Genomic DNA, 15,824 nt, shown 5'->3' with positions numbered 1-15,824 from the left:
CTTCAATTTTCTTCATCCTCATTCTCCAGGTGGATGCCTGACCTCTTCTTTTCTCATCCTCATTCTCCAGGTGGACGCCTGATTTCTTCTTACCAGGTATTTCCTGACACAAATATTGTATTTGCCCCTGTTTTAAATCAAAGAAAAATTTCGTTAGTTTAAAGCAGGGTGGTTTGATGTGGTATTCTTGCCGATGGTGATGCTTCTCTTCGTCTCTCTTTATTGCCTTGGAATAGTTGAAAAGACTGTTTTGTCTTTGTAATTGATCCTTGACTATAGGATTCCCCTCTGTATGTTTTCCTTCAAAACTTTTTAACTGTAATCATATGCCCCTTCTGATTTTGCTGATCCATTTTTGATTTTACCTTTCTTACACCCATATTTTATCTCCTACCTTTCGTGGCTGTATTTTGTAACCTTGAATCTTGGTAGTATACCTTGACACTCCTTCTTATTTGTTTGGAATAAAACTTATCTCAGAGCTCGGAGAAAGTAAGATTATTAGTAACGAAATACGCTGATTTCAACAATTATAGAATGAAAAGAAAAATCCAATTTTTTGGATGACTGTTGGAAAAGGAATAAAGGACTTATCTGATTGGAATTACTGGCACCAATGATCAGGGTATGTATTTCGGATTAATCAACCCAGTCTTTTAATCAATCTCCTTTCAATTGTCTCAAGGAGTTTTCACCAATAAATTTTCCTCATTTTTCACTTCTTCACTTCCTTTTCGCCTTATGGTGCCTGTGTGGATTTTCACCTATAAGACTCTCTCATTTTACTTTTCTCTCAACTTCCGTTGCCTTATGGTGCCCGTGTGGGTTTTCACCTATAAGACTCTCTCATTTTATTTTTCTCTCAACTTCCGTCTCCTTATGGTACCCGTGTGGGTTTTCACCTATAAGACTCTCTCATTTTTACTTTCTTTCCTTGTTTGTACCAGAGTGTTATGAACCACTTTATTTGCTTGCCTCAGCATTTTCTAAGATTGATCGAAAGGTCTTTTTTGGTATAGGGTTAGAAATGAAAGAGGTATTAAAAGCTAAATAGCTTTGGTATGGGTTTAAGATTACAACTCTTGGAATCTTTTCTTATTTCCGACACAATTCCTGCCCCAGTTTCTTGATTGGGGTCTCTTAATATTTCTTTTCCGTGCACATTGTGCATGTGGTGCACCTTATGACCGAGCCGTGAGGCGCCTACGTATCCTTCTTTGAGGAATCAGGTCAAACGTAGTTCACTACATAATAGTGAAGATTTTGATCTCTTTTTTTTTATTATTTTTTTTTATTTTATTGATTCCAAGAGAGGGTAGGAAAGAAACAAGTATGGCTCAAAGGGGAAGCAAATGGTATAGTGTTTGGATAGCAGAATAAATTGCCTTTGTCATTTCAATCTTCGAAATAGTGCTAAATACAAACATTCAAAAAGTTATGCATAATATCTCTTTACCGCGTCAGAATTGATCGCCATATCTATGCATTTGCCTTCAATATCTGTTAAACATAGTGCACCATTCGATAATACTCTGGTCACAATGAATGGTCCTTGCCAATTCGGGGCAAATTTGCCTTTTGCTTCAACCTGATGTGGAAGAATACGTTTCAGCACATGCTGACCTACTTCAAACTTCCGGGGACGCACCTTTTTGTTGTATGCTCTTTCTATTCTTCTTTGATATAATTGACCATGGCATACTGCGGTCAATCGTTTTTCGTCAATCAAGTTTAACTGTTCTAGACGGGTTTTGACCCATTCATCATCATCAATCTTTGCTTCGGCGATGATCCGAAGGGAAGGAATCTCAATTTCTGCAGGAATTACTGCTTCAGTGCCGTATACCAACAAATAAGGAGTTGCTCCTACTGAAGTGCGAACAGTAGTGCGGTATCCCAATAATGCAAATGGTAATTTTTCATGCCATTGTTTTGAACCTTCTACCATTTTCCGAAGTATCTTCTTTATGTTTTTGTTGGCTGCTTCTACTGCTCCATTCGCCTTGGGCCGATATGGGGTAGAGTTACGATGTGTAATCTTAAACTGTTGACATACTTCTTTCATTAAGTTGCTGTTAAGATTAGCACCGTTATCTGTGATGATCACCTTCGGGATTCCGAATCGACATATGATATTTGAGTGGACAAAATCGACCACAGCTTTCTTGGTCACTGATTTGAATGTCTTGGCCTCAACCCATTTGGTAAAATAATCAATAGCTACCAGAATGAATCTGTGTCCATTGGATGCTGCCGGCTCAATTGGTCCAATCACATCCATGCCCCAAGCAACGAAAGGCCATGGTGCCGACATTGTGTGCAACTCGGATGGTGGAGAATGAATCAAATCTCCGTGTATTTGGCATTGATGACACTTGCGTACAAAACTGATACAATCTCTCTCCATGGTAAGCCAATAGTAACCAGCTCGGAGGATTTTCTTTGCCAACACATATCCACTCATGTGGGGTCCGCAAACTCCTGAATGTACTTCAGACATGACAGTTGTAGCTTGTCTGGCATCTATGCATCTTAATAATCCAAGATCTGGTGTTCTTTTATACAAAACTCCTCCGCTTAAGAAGAATCCATTTGCTAATCGCCTAATGGTCCTCTTTTGATCTCCTGTGGCTTGTGCGGGATATATCCCCATCCTGATATACTCCTTGATGTCGTGGAACCATGGTTCACCATCAAATTCTTCTTCAACCATATTGCAATAAGCGTGCTGATCGTGGACTTGAATATGTATTGGATCTACATAAGCTTTGTCCGGATGGTGCAACATTGATGCTAGGGTAGCCAATGCATCGGCAACCTCATTATGGATTCTTGGAATATGTTGGAATTCCACTGATTGAAACCGCTGACAAAGATCATGTAGACATTGCCGGTATGGGATGAGCTTCAAGTCTCGGGTTTCCCATTCTCCTTGAATTTGATGTACCAAAAGATCCGAATCTCCCATGACTAAGATTTCTCGGATACCCATATCGGCGGCTAGCCTTAACCCCAAAATGCAAGCTTCATATTCAGCCATATTATTGGTGCAATAAAATCGTAGTTGAGCCGTAACAGGATAGTGATGCCCTGTTTCAGAAATGATTACAGCTCCTATTCCGACTCCTTTCATGTTAGCAGCTCCATCAAAGAAAAGTTTCCAGCCAGGTTTTTCAATTTGCTCCACCTCGTCGATATGCATTGTTTCCTCATCAGGAAAATAAGTCTTCAACGGCTCATATTCCTCATCGACCGGGTTTTTGGCTAAATGATCGGCCAGTGCTTGAGCCTTCATTGCAGTTCGAGTCACATAGATGATGTCGAATTCTGTGAGCAATATCTGCCACTTTGCAAGTCTTCCTGTTGGCATAGGCTTTTGAAAAATGTATTTCAATGGATCCAACCGAGAAATGAGGTAAGTGGTGTAGGATGACAAATAGTGTTTCAATTTTTGAGCTACCCATGTTAGGGCGCAACATGTCTTTTCCAGATGAGTATACTTAACCTCATAAGCTGTGAACTTCTTGCTAAGGTAGTAGATGGCCTGTTCTTTTCTGCCCGTGAGGTCATGTTGCCCCAATACACAACCAAATGAATTCTCCAAGACCGTTAAGTAAAGAATCAAAGGTCTTCCTGGCTCTGGCGGGACCAACACGGGTGGTTTCGACAAGTACCCTTTTATCTTATCGAACGCTTCTTGACACTCATCAGTCCATTTGACCGCAGCATCCTTTTTCAACAATTTGAAAATTGGCTCACAAGTTGTTGTGAGCTGAGCAATAAACCTGCTGATATAATTTAACCTTCCCAACAAACTCATTACTTCAGTTTTGTTTCTTGGGGGTGGTAGTTCTTGGATGGCTTTGATCTTTGATGGGTCTAGCTCGATGCCTCATCGACTGACTATGAATCCCAATAACTTTCCAGATGGAACTCCAAATGCACACTTGGCAGGGTTAAGCTTGAGGTTGTACCTGCGAAGTCTTAAGAAGAACTTCCTCAAATCCCCAACGTGGTTGGCCTGATGTTTTGATTTTATGATCACATCGTCCACGTATACCTCAATCTCCTTGTGTATCATATCATGAAACACTGTGGTCATTGCTCTCATATAGGTTGCTCCGGCGTTTTTTAAACCGAATGGCATTACCCGGTAGCAATAAGTTCCCCATGGTGTGATGAATGCCGTCTTTTCTGCATCTTCTTCATCCATTAGAATTTGATGATATCCGGCATAACAATCCACGAAAGATCCTATATCATGCTTGGCACAATTGTCGATCAAAATATGGATATTGGGTAATGGGAAATTATCCTTTGGACTTGCTTTGTTGAGATTGCGATAGTCGACGCATACTCTAATTTTGCCGTCTTTCTTTGGCACAGGAACGACATTAGCTAACCAAATAGGATATCGAGTGACTCGAATGACCTTTGCTTCCAATTGTTTGGTGATTTCTTCCTTAATTCTCATACTCATATCAGGCTTGAATTTTCTCAGCCTCTGCTTGACAGGAGGCACCGTTGGATCGGTGGGCAATTTGTGGACCACTAAATCAGTGCTCAAGCCCGGCATGTCGTCATATGACCATGCAAAAACATCTTTGAATTCTATGAGTGCTTTAATTAACTCTTCTCGGATCTTTGGTTCGAGATGGACACTTATTTTAGTTTCTCGGATATTACTCGTGTCCCCTATATTGATGTCCTCGGTATCACTCAAGTTAGGTTTGATTTTTTCCTCAAAGTGAATTAACTCTTTACTAATCTCTTCAAAACCCTCATCTTCATCATATTCTGATTCGTAATCACAATATATTTCTTGAATTATTACTTCAGAACCAGATTGATTTTTAAGACTGGGCTGAAGATTCCTCATGCATGCCATATCACTAGAGCCAGCGTAAAAAGAACTGTATAGAAAAGAAGAAAAAGAAAAGAAAGCTATTAGGAATGATAATAAAAAGGAAACTGCTTTTTATTGGATAATGAAAGATAACAAGGTTTTGCACACTTCAAACCAACTGTAAGATAAACTTTGGGATTACAACCTTGAAATATCCCAAACAAACTGAAAGAAAATCAAAATAAACTACCAAGACTCCTTTCGAATTGGGAGAGGAGTGGCTTTCCAATTATTGAGCTTTGTTTTTGGTCCAACGAATTGAACTTCTGCGTTGCTACACCCTTCTCCGTCTTCCAGCATATTCACATCACTAAACAATTTCTCGAACCTTTCAATTAATTCCTCCTCAGGATTGACCCGGGATTTAGGAATTGTTGTTATCGGGCGATTTTTAGCACCGGTCTTGACAAAAGACTTTGACAGATGTGGGACTGGTTTTGGAAGAACCCATGCTTGGTGTTTCAGCTTCCTGGCCCTTATCACGTCATTGGTGGTAGGTGTGAACCCTAAACCGAATGTTCCCCAGTTCTCGGGGAGAGATACTGGTTGTACAATTCCTTGCAAAGATAAGCCCAGACCTTTGCCGGGTATAAAGCCATTCTTCAGCATTTCATAAGCTACCATGACTGATGCAGAGGATATCCTTGGATTCGGAAGGTATTTCCCTTCTGAAATTTTCTCTATCGACAATGTGTTTGTCACTTGGTATACCCATGGTCCCTGGTCATTTTCTATTCCCTCGACCGGTACAATGGTACTGCTGTGAGCATTTAAACTTTCTTCTCCATACACGACTACTTCTTGATGATCCCATTCAAACTTGACAGCCTGATGTAGTGTTGACGGGACTGCTTTAGCAGCATGGATCCATGGTCGACCCAATAACAAGTTGTAAGAAACAGATATGTCCAACACTTGGAATTCCATTGTGAATTCAACTGGCCCTATAGTTAGTTCCAACACTATGTCGCCAAATGAATCTCTGCTTCCACCGTCAAATCCTCGTACGCAGATACTATTCTTCTGGATCCTCTCCTCTTTAATTTTTAATTTGTTTAAAGTGGAGAGAGGGCATATGTTTGCACTGGACCCATTGTCAACCAATACCCGGGTTACTACGGAGTTTTCACATTTCACGGTGAGGTAAAGAGCTCTGTTGTGCTCGGTACCTTCCACAGGTAATTCATCATCAGCAAATGTAATTCTGTTTGTTTCAAAGATTCTGTTGGCTATTTTGCCCAAATGATTTACAGAGATCTTTTCAGGAACATGAGCTTCATTTAGGATTTTCATCAACGCCAGACGGTGTTCCTCTGAATGGATCAGTAATGACAACAATGAAATTTGAGCGGGGGTCTTCTTTAATTGATCCACAACAGAATAATCATGGAGTTTCATTTTTCTTAAAAACTCCTCCGCCTCTTCTTCCGTCACAGCTCTCTTTGTTGGCATTGGATTGTTTTTAGTTTTTCTCAGCTCTTCGGGAGTAAAACATCTTCCCGAACGTGTCAAGCCTTGCACCTCGCACACTTCTTCCTTGATTTCTTTGCCCTTGTACATTACAGTCACCCGTTCATAGTTCCATGGGATGGCTTTGTTATTGATGACCGGCAGCTGGATTACAGGTGCAACAATAACCCGATCTGTACGGGCTCCTTCCACGAATACAATGGGTTTGTTAGCAACCCCTGGTACTATCACTTTCGGCCTTTCTTGTTTTGCGGCAACTTTGCTCGATGATCCCTCATCGACTATCATAGACGGTTCATCACCATTTTTGTTCTGCTTAGACACCGGCTTCTCCTCCATTAACTGCTTATCTGGCTTGGTTTCATGAGTTTTGATCATCATGACAGTTTGTGACGGCTTCTTTGTCTCTCCATCAGCTTGTATGATTTCTATCATGTTAGCCTCTTGATGGGCTGGCATTGGATTTCTATTGATATTTGGAGCTTCGGGGGTTTGAACCTCGATTTTATTAGTATCAATCAGCTCTTGTATTGCATTTTTCAAATGCCAACATTTCTCCGTATCATGGCCTGGTGCACCGGAGCAATATTCACAGCTAATGGTGTAATCCAGATTCTTTGGTGGAGGATTGGGTAGTTTGGATTGTATTGGTCTCAGCATGTCTAGCTGTCTCAGCCTGTGGAACAGACTAGTGTAAGACTCTCCCAATGGAGTGTAAGTTTTCTTTTTCTGTTCCCTTTCTCCCCTGAATGCTGGCCTAGGCCTAAAACCTGGTCCGGGATAGGCTCGTGGGTAAGTATTTGGTGTGACAGGAGCACGCCAATTGGTGTGAACAGGTGGCTGATTGTATGCTTGAGCATGGTTAATGGCAAAATGAGGCTCTGAAGGGTGATAGTAGTGTTGGGACGAATCATGGTGGTAAGCTGATGGGCGAGGTCGTTGTTGATTATAGTAAAGCGGTGAACCTCTGGGTCCCGGCCAAATTCCTGAATCAACTACGGCTGCTTCCTCCCTTTTCTTTCTTCCGATTCCTCCTACCCCGCCTTGGATAGCTTGAGTAGTTGCCTTAATTGCTGAATAGCTCATGATTTTATTTGTCTTGAGGCCTTCTTCCACCATACCTCCCATCTTCACTACTTCGTTGAATGATTTCCCAACCGCTGAAACCAAATGGGCATAGTAAGTCGGTTCCAAGGCTTGGAGGAAGTAGTCTACCATTTCGCTCTCCTTCATAGGAGGATCTACTCTTGCTGCCTGTTCTCTCCACCGAAAACCATACTCTCTGAAACTCTCATTGTGTTTCTTCTCAAATTTGGTCAAAGATAACCGATCTGGGATGATTTCCAGATTGTATTGGAAATGGTATGCGAATGCCTGTGCCAGGTCATCCCAGGTGTACCATCTTCCATGGTCCTGGCGTGTATACCACTCCAAAGCTGATCCGCTTAGACTTTGACTGAAGTAAGCCATCAATAATTCATCCTTTCCCCCAGCTCCTCGCATCTTGCTACAGAAACCCCTTAAGTGGGCTACTGGGTCGCCGTGCCCGCTGTATAGGTCAAATTTGGGCATCTTGAAGCCAAATGGCAATTGTACATTAGGGAATAAGCATAAATCTTTGTATGCTACACTGACTTGCCCACCTAATCCCCGCATGTCTCGGAACGACTGTTCTAGACTTTTGACCTTCCTGAACATCTCTTCTTGTTCAGCATTTTTGGCTGGCTTGTCAATTTCGGTTGGGAGATCAAACCGAGGAGCAGTTGAATTGATTTCGGAGGCTTTGAAGGTGGGCTCCGGGGGGTAATATTGGTTGTCTTGGGCCTGAAATGTAGGCTCACTAGGAGATTTGTGAAATGTAGCAGGGGGAGGTGCTACGAAAACAGGAGTCATAGGTGGAGGAAGGTACGGGAACTGGTTTTGGAGGTGGAGACTGTGGTGTCTGAGAGGTGGTGCCTCGGTAGTGCTGATAAATGGGGAAACTTGGGGATAATTCAGTGGTGATATTATCCTGAGTTTGGGTCATTGATGGAGCAGGGTTATTTGGGTAAGATGGGGGTAACTGTCCTGTAGACCAAGCTTGGTACATTTCTGCCATTTGCTGCTTGAGCTTAAGCATTTCTTCTTTCATTTTCCCGACATCCATCTCTTCTATCTCCATACTTGTGTCAACATCTGGGATAGACATACTTTCGGGTATTGGTCCTTTTGATCTTGTGTGATAGTGATAATATGCCAGTATACTCTTTAGAGAAACTAACTGCTTGAATTCTGAAAATGAACAAACTTGTTAGTTTTGAGAGTTTAACACATATATAATCACACGTTGAGATGCAATGCTCCTAGACAAATAATCCCTTTCTATTATGCATTCGCTCGGTTGCTTGTGTCGTCCCAGCTTTCTTGAAATTGAAAAATTGTCATTCGCTTTTATTTACTATATATATCTTTATCGTGGTGGTCGAATCTTAAAGATTGCCTACGTATCATGTCTCACATGAATCAGACCTTGCGTAGTTTGGACTGAAGGCAATCACTTTTATTAATTACACAAAGATGGAATTACATTTGAAAATTTTAAGAAAATAGCTTGAAATACACACACTTAAATCAAAATAAAAGATACAATTCATAACATCTCACAACATGCCCCACTTTCCACTTTTGTTCTCTAATATTGGATTATCTGCTCAATGTGGGGCTTGACCTGGATGGCCTCCCAGCGTACGATACATCCTTTCCAACTCCATTGCTAGATGACGAGCAAAAGTGGGCGCATGCTCTGTAAACCTTTCATAATCCATTCCTTGGCAGTTTACATAACTTTGAGATGTGAAGACTGCCAGGTCGTGGATTTGTGCCCTGAAACCTTGGAGACGTTGGTCTTGGTCTTGCAATTGCTGCTGACGAGTGGTGGCTATGTCTCTGACACGATTTTCACGATCTAAAGCTGATTCTAATAGAGCTCGGAGTCTGGCCTGCTCTAATCTTGCCTGCGATCTTTCCCTGTCGAGGTCTGCTTGTTGATATTCTCTGTTCCATCTTCTTGCTTCTTCTAGTTGTGCACGAAGCTGGTCTTCTGATCGCATCCAATAGTCTTTTTCTTTCTTGAATTGAGCCTTGTCTTTTTCGGATTGCCTATCTTGGCGTTCTTTGTTAGATCTGGCTTCTTCGTTTAATTGTTGGATCGTTTCTTTTGCTTTGCTCAATGCCCTTTAGTTTTCCGCAAGAATGGAATCATAATCTTGCATTTTTTCGAAGATATTGGGGATGGTTTTTTGATCCTTCCAGCTCCTCTTTGGCGTTTCAGAGACTCTTTTCATTTTTTGGAATCGAGCATGAAGATTTTCATTCTCACAAGCTAGACTCTTTTTCTCGCCTTTGGCTTCTTGTTCTTGCAAATCTTTCTCTAAACTGAGGTTTCTTAGATTTTCTTTTAGGGCATGGATAGTGGCTTTGTACCCTTTTTCTTTTTCTCCCCAGATCAACCGCTCTTAGATTTTATCATTAAAGTTTTGAACATGGGGTCTTTTTGTTGGCCTTTTTAGCTCAGGTTCTGGTACATCATCCACGCGAGACCGCTTTTCGAACCATCTTGCATATCCAGGATTTATCTCACCCTTGGTAGTGTCTAGGACTTGAGTATCACTTTTCAAGTATCGGCACCCATTCCACATTTGCTGAAGTAAAGCTTCGGGAATAGTGGCTTCTGGGTGTAATTCGATTACTTGCATACTCAAATCTTCCTCATCAGGAACTATTTGATATCTCCCTAGTTGCCTTAGGACTCTTAGTGGTGCATACGGCTGAATGCTTCTCAATCCCAATAGTAGTAGATAACTATTTGAGGTTGACATATGTATTACTTCTCTCATCGGGAGCCATCCCAGAGTCCATTCAATTTGATTTGCCGTTAAAGCCTTTAGATGAGATACCCATGCTTCTATCCCTTCTGGAGCTTGATAATTTTTTGTTCTTTCCTCATAGCTCTCGATGCAATTAGCTTTGTTCGACCCATACTGTATGATCTTGGGTTGTTGTTGGAGATGTTCAATCACCCACATTTGCAACAAAATTTTGCATCCTTCGAAAACCTTCGCTCCTGATTTGCATAAAGTCAAAGCCCGATAAATATCTGATAGAATGATGGGGACAAGGGTGTGATTTTCTTTAGTGGTGAGGATTTGCACAATTTTTGCGGTGCGAATATCAATTGTTCGCTCTTTATTTGGGAAGACCATGACTCCTAGAAAAGCCACCATGAAAGCAAATCGACGGTGCATCTGCCAAGTGTCTTTGTTTTGCTTATTAGTAAGGCCTTTCTCATGAATTTCGAACCCATCTGACTTTCCAAACCTGGAATACAAAAAGTTGAAGGAACAACATCCATTGATGACATTGCTTTTCCTGATTTGACTGCTGATGTTCAGAAGACCGAAGAATCGATGTATTGAAGGAGCCTTTGTGAATATCAAGCTTTGATTTCTTAAACTTCCGTCAAAACCAACATAGCCAGCTACCTCCTCTAATGTAGGAGTAAGCTCGAAGTCAGAGAAACGAAAAACATTGTGAACAGGGTCCCAGAAAGTTACTAATGCCGTAATCAGATCATCCCGAGGCTCAACTTTCATAATGTCCGTGAGATTTCCCAAATGCTTGACGACCCATTTTTGACCGTCTTCGCCTAAATCATACCACCACATTTGAAGCTGACATAGAAATTCCTCCGTACTTGTGGATGAGGGGCTTTGTGTAGTGCTCATTTTGTATCTGAAATTTAATTTTAATAAAGTCAAAATTTATTTTTGAAAAATTTATACTAAAAATCATTTTCGAATTTTTTTTTCTTTTATTCATTAAATATCTTTATTTCAAAATTTAAAACTATATTTTTTCGAAATTTTTAAAGCAACCCATTTTATTCCTTTCTCCTTATCAAGATTTTATTTAAGCTGGTCAACAAGCATGTTCGAGGCAAATGAATGCACAAGTAACAAGTAGGATGCATCATGATGGTCTTTTTATTTTGGGTTCACCTGTCCTAGACAGACCCAACCCCTGTGTTGAGTCTCCAAGGCCAAATGCATATGATGCAAATATTCGTTCCTACTAGGGATCCGGTACATGGCTGAGTTATTCTAAGTGTAAAACCTTAGGTTGATTGTTCTAAACCTGGCTTACCCAAACGGACAGTTTGAGCCGAAGCGGGGGTAATGTACCGGGAGCACGAAAGTCTGCCCGGCCTAGTTACTTGTCCCAACTCCGTCTTATTTGGTATGACTTTAACAGAAAGGTGGGTCACGCGCACGTGTACACCATAAATTCAGAAGACTCAGAAAGAAGGGGGTTTCGTAGCAGTTGTATATATTCACAATTCAAATAATATTAAAGCGGTAAAAAAAAACATTTAGCATATTAGCATATAAACAGTTGAAAATTATATAGTAAGTAAAGCCAATAAAAACAGATATTTTAAGCTCGAATTCTTTAAACCCTGAACCAATGGTTCTGGATTATAGTAACAATGTTGGTCCCCAGCAGAGTCGCCAGAGCTGTCACACCTCGTTTTTGCCGCCCCCGCGAGGGTGCGTAGGGAGTTTTCTCCAATTAAAGGACAGTCGAAACGGGATTTGTTTGTTTGTTTCAGAGTCGCCACCTGGGAATTTTAAGGCGTCCCAAGTCACCAATTTTAATCCCTGAATCGAGGAGAATATGACTCTGTTTATTATTCTGCGAACCAGAAATCCGGATAAGGAATTCTGTTAACCCGGGAGAAGGTGTTAGGCATTCCCGAGTTCCGTGGTTCTAGCACGGTCGCTCAACTGTTATATTTGGCTTGATTATTTTGATTTGTTAAATACATTTTTATTGCATGATTTTATTATTACCGCTTCTATTTAGATTGTTTATAATTAAAGACCCTTCTTCGAATCGAATCACGCGTACGTGTATTCGTTTTATATATTAATATTTTTTAACGTGAAAATCGTGTCACGCGTACGTATACACAATGATAATATAATAATTATTATTCTTTTTCGAAAATTTTTATTATATATAAAAAAAAAAGACTTAAGTTCGAAATTGTGCTAAAAATAAAATTAAGAACGTTCGTCGCTCTTGTATAATTAAATATTGAACCGCACATCTCGAGTTATATGAAATTAATATTGATGATCTCCGAGGAACCCCTTTTTTATTAAAAATTTGCTCGAAGTTGCGCGAACGCATAATTCGAATCGCCTTTAGAAGTATAATCAAGTCATGCGAACGCATCCTTAATTATGCAAATATTCTTGACAGTAATATAAATTCTCTACAAATGTTTATTGCATCCATCTATTTTAAATGTAAGAGTCATGAGAAATCACTATTTGAGATGCCTCTAAATTCCTTGAAAAGAATTCACAATTCATTAAGTGTTGACCGCAAATTATATTTTTTACGTGTGAATTATATTCCTCAAAAACCATGAGTTTAAAGAGTAAAATAAAAATAAAATAAAAATAAACAACGTGTGATTAATACTACCATTTTTATGGTAAATACAATATTTATCTACCCAAAAAGCGAATTGCGTATAAAACTTAGGAAAACAATTGATTTAATAAATGAAGTAATATTTTTTGAAGAATTTTCATTGTTATATTTGGAGCAAACGCTATTTACACATTTTTTGACTTAAAAAGTTACAATCTATAAATCTCATCCTTCTTTTACACCACTTGTTTTTAGTCCGAGGTTATAATTGTTTGGTTAATTTTGCTTACGAAGATTGGGTTTGAGATAAATAAACCAATTCTTATATTCTGCCTATGCGAATATTTGCAAACACTAACTCTATATTTTGTAAAAAATCATTGACATTATTTCATATATTAAAAGAAATGAGTTGATCGCGTTCCTAAAATAACTAAGCCATTTGTTATTAAGAAAGAGAACTAATCTACCAATTGATTTAATACTATATTAACCAACTAAAACAAAACTGAAACTTAAACTAATAAAATTTAAATAAGTAGAAAACATCCTTATAATCAAACTTCATTTACTTGCCATGTTGAAGCTTTTCATGACATGAATTTTCAGATATGTACCTGATATTGGAAGCAAAAGAAAATGATGATGAGAATCAGCAGCAATAATAACAGTACAATAGCAACAACTGCCCAGCAACAGTAACAACCCAGTAACAGACCGGTGGAGTAGTAATCCCAAAAACAAAAGCTTTAAGCTTTAAATGAAACAACAACCATTAATACTAATTTCAAACAAAGAAAGAAAGCAGTAGATTTTTTTAGTTTTATTTTTATTTTGAAAGCTTAAATATTTTTCGGAATTTTTCTCTCTATCTGTGTGTGTATTTTTTTTCGTATCTCTCTCCCTATTTCTCTCTCTGTATTTCTTGTTCTTCTCCTTCTTGTGTTCAAGACTTCACATATATATAATCACATCCCATAAATCTTTTAATCAATTAAATCAATACTTTTTCTCTACCCAACCCATTATCTTTCCACTCATCCCCATTACATTAAATAAACATATCACACCACCCCATTATATTTTGTCCCCCATGCTTTATTTAAAATAATGCAAGATTCCCCTTTAATTTAAATCTTGTCCCCCCTTTATATTAAATAATCATATCACAACCCACCCCATTTCATTTTGTCCCCCATGCTTCAAATAAACAATTTCAAAATGTACAATTCCTAAACTACCCCTTCCGACCTTACTGAAATTACCAAACTACCCCTGAACGTATTACAAATTTACCAAACTACCCATCAGCTATAACACATCAATTAATCAAACTTAACCAAAATATAGACAATATGATCAATTTCTAACAATGTTCAAACAACAATATGAACATGGATGAACATCATAACAACAATATCACATGAACACGATTTTAACAACATTTCAACAACAAATCACATGAACACGAATTGAACAACAAAGAACAACTAAAATTTGATTGAACAATATTTTAGCAACAAACAATCCTATTTTCGGATTCAACAACAACAACAAACAAAGTATGAAGATTTCTAAATTCAATCATATTGAACTTAAAATCAACTCTAACAACATTACAACAAACAATTCTTATATTAAACTTTAAACAAGATTATGAGAACAATTCAAGCAATAATCATAAATGGTAAACAAGAAATCAAACTATACAAAATTCGGATTCAAGATCATCCAAACAAAGTATGAACATGAATGAATCTATTTTAAGACAACAAACATGACGGATTAAACGATTAAAACAATATATTCCTTTAATACAACTAAATTCTTTAAACAAATAACAAGATCGACGAAGAAACAATTATGAACTTAAACTTGAACTTAACAATATTAACAATTTCTAACAATACGTAAACACATGAAACAAATTGAAGAAATAGTTGATTAAATTTCAATTTGAATCTAACAAACATCAAACTAACAAATATTCACTTAAACAACAATACAAACATGAAATAAACATGAAAGATAACTAATTAATCTTTCATTTGGAATCTGAAAAATTGATTTAACAAACAACACATGAACATGAACTAAAAATTAATTCAAACGATAAACAAAACAAACCTTTGCCGATTTTAGATTCGAAAATATCAAAACGAAATGCGGACAAAATAAAATTCAAAAATCTACTAACCGGAGATGAACGACGAACAAACGACTGAACCAACAACGAATTTGACGAGCCTCGACCAAAGCTCGAACCAACGATGACGAACGCGATTAAGAAGTAACTGAAGAAACGGGACAGTAGCAAAATCTGGACGATGAAGCAGTAGCAAACGGGATGACGAAGGAGAAGAAGCAGTTAATGACGATGCTGCCATGGCCAGCGAATTCAAACCAGAAACGCGAGCAGCAGTAGTTCGGAGACTGAAGCAGTTGTTCGTGTGTTTGGCTAGCGACGGAGTAAGCAGCGACGAGCCGCATCCATGGAATCCATGGTGTTTCAGAAACAAGGGCAGCAACGAGAGACAAAAGCAGTAGCGCGAGCTTGGAGTAGCCATGGACGCTCGTCGCAGCTGGACATGGGCAGCAGCGTGACACAGTGGCGTCGACTTGTTCGGCTTAAGGACATCGAAGGAGAAGGACGCAGCAACCTGAGCAGCTGGTCGACGATGAGCTTGGCCATGGAAGCGACTGGGTGTAACAGTGGAAGGAGGCGACGGAACAGTAGGGTCGACGGGCCAAGCGACTGGGTGTAACAGTGGTGTTTGGTGGGGGTTTGGACGTGATGCTGGTGCTGGTCAGCCATGGATGTTGATGGCGAAGCTCAATGACGACGGGGATGAAGCGGGCAGCGGTGGGTTTGATATTTTTTCTTCTTTGATTGAGGGTTTTCCGGCGATGCAACGGGGAGGTCGACGTGACGAACGTGGAGTGGGGTTTACTTGGAAGCTTGGCCGGC

This window comes from Nicotiana sylvestris, chromosome 2 (assembly GCF_000393655.2).
Source record: "Nicotiana sylvestris chromosome 2, ASM39365v2, whole genome shotgun sequence".
NCBI lineage: Eukaryota > Viridiplantae > Streptophyta > Magnoliopsida > Solanales > Solanaceae > Nicotiana > Nicotiana sylvestris.
Note: the sequence above shows the minus strand (reverse complement) of the source record.